The following is a 4,999-nucleotide window of genomic DNA, read 5'->3' on the forward strand; positions in this document are numbered from 1 at the left end:
GGGAAAAAAAAAAAAAAAAAAGAATTTGTATTTAGAAAGCACCTCCTATGTGCCTGCCACAATGCAAAGAAAGATCAAAAACAAACTAAACACAATTATTATCAGAAACATCTTTCTAAGTCTGTTGATTTAGAGTCCATAGGTGACTCATCCAGAAGAAGGTCCTAAATTGACAGGCCAAGCACTTTTCCAATCAAGTCTGATGTGGAGGAGAAACTAGCATTCATCATGCTCTTAGCATGTGCCAGTTCTGCGCTTAGGTCCCCCCAGGCAACCTTGCTACATTGGTTTTATTACCCTCCTTGGGGAAATTGCTAGGGGTTAGACCCTTTATAGCCTTATGAGGCACATAAAGGAATTTGGGCTGTATCTTATAGCTAATGAGAAACCATTACCACCAGCTGAGGGAGAGTAAAACAGTACTTGGTGAAGATGAATTTGGTGGAGTGCTAAGGAGGATGAATTTAGGGGACTGAGAGCATAGAAACAGAGAATCTACAGAGACTTTGTTGTCATTCAGAATGGGTACAAAAAGGACATGAACTGAGGGGTTGCGGTGCTTGGAAAATTAGCTGCAGAAGTCTAGAGGGACCTTAATCGTTTTCTCCTTTGTCCTCAGGAGGTACATAATCCCCCCTAAGAAGTGATTTTTGGTCTCTTTTAGGGGCAGGAAACATACATGCTCATTCAGTGAGACAGCTAATCATTCTCTGATGTACACTTTTAGTTCAAGGGAAGGCACCTGTATTAATCCGTTTGGGCTGCCATAACAAATACCACAAACTGGGTGGCTTAAACAACAGAAGTGTATTTTCTCATAGTCCTGGAGGCTGATGTCCAAGACCAAGGTGTCGGCAGGGTTGATTTCATGCTGAGGCCTCTCTTCTTGGCTTCCTGTTGGCTGTATTCACCCTTTGCCTTCGCGTGGTCTTTTCTTTGTGCCCGCCAGTGCCTGTGTCTGTTTTCTCTGCTTATGAAGGCAACAGTCCTATCTGATTAGGGCCAACCCGAAAGACTGATCACCTCCTTAAAGACCTAACCTCCAAATACGGTCACATTCTGAGGTACCAGGGGTTAGGACTCAACGTATGAATTTGTGGAGGGACACAACTGAGTCCCTAACAGCACCCGAGGAGGAAGAGGGAGAGAAGCAGCATATCCCTGCCCCCCTGCCCCAGGCCTGCTCTTCTCTATCCCCGTGGTAAAACGGGCCATCCCCAAACAGAAAGTTCCCTGAGCTAGCTTTCTGTCATTCTTTTCTAGGACGATTTAGGCTGATGTCATCTTTGGGGGATTTTCAATTCCCAATTTTAGGATTAGCAGTCTTTCTCCTTTTTTTTTTTTTTTTTCCTTTAAATTCTCCAGCAATGCTAGTTTCTTACCAATTTTTTTTTGCTGTCATCTGTTTATATACATGATAATTTTTATCATGATGGGAGGGCATCTTTGAAAATGAACAGAGTATGTAGAATAAAGAGATGCACTAAGTTAACAGCTACACAGTTTTCATTATTGTCCTCCTTATGGGGTTGGCACTGATTTTTTTTTTTTTTTTTTTTTAACCTCTTTTTCTCAGCCTCTGAAGGGGCATCCTTTTTATTTCTCGTGCTCTCTGTTTCCATCAGCTGGCTCAGGCTGAGGCCACAGGTCCTCATGTCCTCACTTCTAAATTCTTGTTCCACTCTGGACTTCAGGCTAGAACTGCTTTCCTCACAGTCGCCTGGACCCCTACTGACAGTGTCTATTGGACACTAGCCTCAAAAAAGCCCTTATGAGGCAGGATACCAGAGTGATTAAAACTGTATTTTCCCTAGATGGATGGATCCCATTACTCAGGCTGCAAATGTGCCTCTTTCCCCACAGTAACAGCAAGTTCTCATCTTTCTGCCTCAATGAACTGTGGGGCAGGCCCTTAACTTCCAGTTTGTGGACAATCAGCAGTGATTTATCTTAAAGATGGTATCTAAAGACAAGTCAGCAAGCATTTGAGAAAATATCTGGAGCCAGATGAAATTCACCCAAAGGCAGAAGAGATTTTTTGCCTTTGCCAGGCAAGGCTTCTTCAGCCATATGTACAAAAATATTACTTATCAGTCAAGCTTATTTGTTTATCAGTATTTAAAGACGTTCATAAAATTGGCAGACTAGACTACCTTCCTACAGTTTGACAAGGTATATTATATAAATTACAAGTTTCCAATATTGGTCTTGTTTTTATTTTAGACCTATTAATAAGATAAGGCATTGCTTACAGACGTGGATTATGGGATGTTTTAAAATTAAGTTGTTGGACAAATGCTGGAGAGGATGTGGAGAAAAGGGAACCCTCTTGCACTGTTGATGGGAATGTAAATTGATACAGCCACTATGGAGAACAGTATGGAGGCTCCTTAAAAAACTAAAAATAGAATTACCATATGACCCAGCAATCCCACTAGTGGGCATATACCCAGAGAAAACCATAATTCAAAAAGACACATGCACCCCAATGTTCATTGCAGCACTATTTACAATAGCCAGGTCATGGAAGCAACCTAAGTGCCCATCGACAGACAAATGGATAAAGAAGATGTGGTACATGTATACAGTGGAATATTACTCAGCCATAAAAGGAAACAAAATTGAGTTATTTGTAGTGAGGTGGATGGACCTCGAGTCTGTCATACAGAGTGAAGTAAGTCAGAAAGAGAAGAACAGATGCCGTATGCTAACACATATATATGGAATCTAAAAAAAAGGAAATGGTCATGAAGAACCTAGGGGCAGAATGGGAATAAAGATGTAGACCTACTAGAGAATGGACTTGAAGACATGGGGAGGGGGATGGGTAAGCTGGGGCAAAGTGAGAGAGTGGCATGGACATATATACACTACCAAAAGTAAAACCCATAGCTAGTGGGAAGCAGCTGCGTAGCACAGGAAGATCAGCTCGGTGCTTTGTGACCACCTAGAGGGGTGGGATAGGGAGGGTGGGAGGGCGGGAGATGCAAGAGGTAAGAGATATGGGGATATATGTATATGTATTGCTGATTCACTTTGTTATAAAGCAGAAACTAACACACCATTGTAAAGCAATTATACTCCAATAAAGATGTTATAAAAAAAAAAGATGTGGTATGTATATACAATGGAATATTACTCAGCCATAAAAAGGAATGAAATTGGGTCATTTGTAGAGTTGTGGATGGACCTAGAGACTGTCATACAGAGTGAAGTAAGTCAGACAGAGAAAAATATCATATATTAATGCATACATGTGGAATCTAGAAAAATGGTACAGATGAACCGGTTTGCAAGGCAGAAATAGAGACACAGATGTAGAGAACAAATGTTTGAACACCAAGGGGGGAAAGTGGGGGTGGTGCTGGTGGTGGTGGAATGAATTGGGAGATTGGGATTGACATGTATACACTGATGTGTATAAAAATTGATGACTAATAAGGACCTGTATAAAAAAATAAAATTAAATTAAAAAAATTCAAAAAAAATTGTTGGAGTGCTTCTTGCTAAAGTCAGTCAACCTCCTTTAACAATTTCCTTATTTTACAACAACTGATCCTTAAATCCCCTTCTTTAAGTGTTGTTTTGTGTGGAATAAATTTTCCATCTATGAAGCCTTCCTTGAAAATCTTTATTAAACTTCGTAGAGTTAGGAATCAAGTCCAGTCATGAGTGGGTGCTCAATAAACACTTGAATTATTGAAGGAATAATCTCAGTGGTTTTCCATGTGGAAAAACAGGCTCTATTCAGTCTTTTTTCTCTTCATTGGAGATATCAGTGATGTTATCAAAATGGGACTCCACCAGGTTTAAATAATGAAAGTTTAGCTGGAGGAGATGTTAGATAAGCCGACAGAGAAATTTCTTCTGTTTTTCTACTCACTGTGGGATTCTGAAACAACCTCTGCAGGAGTTTAGATGGTTGTGATCTTATCAAAGATATGTACGGAATATTTTTGGTTTTGAATTGATAATGAATGCTTTCAAAACTTGGGGTGGGAGTTGAAAGGAGAAAAAATAGGAGAGAATGTTTTGAGATGTTTTAATTCATTCTGAAAAGTTTTAGTTTGATTTGCTCACGTTCTAGGACGTTGTGGCCCTAAAATTTTTCTTAGGTACTTGCATAATGCGTGTAGTTTCAGCTCCTTAGGTCTGTACCAAATGTAAACTGGTTTAGAAACAGAACTTTTTCCGGTAATGTTTTCTGTTGATGGGTCCTGCATATTACTGTTTGAAAATCCTATAGAGCTGATAGAAATGGCAATTTTGCATGAAAAATTACAAAGGCATTGAAAGACATTTTTTCCAAAGGCTTTATTTCTATTCTCTTTTCAAAGACAAAAGCTGCTTAGGGCTAGGTCATATTCTATGGGACAGAGAAGGGCAACCAGTAAAATTGTGGAGTCACAACCGTATGTTGGGGATAGTTGAAGGCTACAGTTCTTTAGGTGAGAGAAAAAATCAGGGAGCCATAATTGTTGTTTTCAGCTATTGGCAGGGTTGAGACTGGCATCCTCTGTAAAGAAGAATGTATACCCAGAAGATAGGGGCCGGGAAGGAATGGGTTGCTTGGCAGAGTGGTGAGCTCCCGGCCTCTAGAAGTGTTCAAGAAGATGCTGATGGCTCTCAATCAAGATAGGATATACTAGATTGCTTCATTTAGTGAGATGTCGGAAGTTCTTGGTGAAGAGAAGAACTCTATTCCAAAGATGCTGTGCTTCTGTGAGAGGATTTCAGGGAGAAACAGCAGAGAGTGGTGAAAGCAGCGTTGTCAGAATGCATGGGGAAACCTGGGCTCTGGTCTCAGCTCTGCCACCATAATGGTGGGTATTTGGGGTAGGTCTCTTGGCCTCTTTGGCTTTCAGTCTTTATTTCTGTAAAGAGGGTTGAATCAATGTCCTCCAGGGTTCCTTCTAAATTAACAGTTTTAGGATAATAGTTTTCCCAGCCCACACTTTTTTTTTTTTTTTTTTCATGGCTCATGGGCCCCGCCGCCCCT

This window comes from Lipotes vexillifer, unplaced genomic scaffold (genome assembly GCF_000442215.2).
Source record: "Lipotes vexillifer unplaced genomic scaffold, Lipotes_vexillifer_v1.1 scaffold531, whole genome shotgun sequence".
In the NCBI taxonomy this organism is placed as follows: domain Eukaryota; kingdom Metazoa; phylum Chordata; class Mammalia; order Artiodactyla; family Lipotidae; genus Lipotes; species Lipotes vexillifer.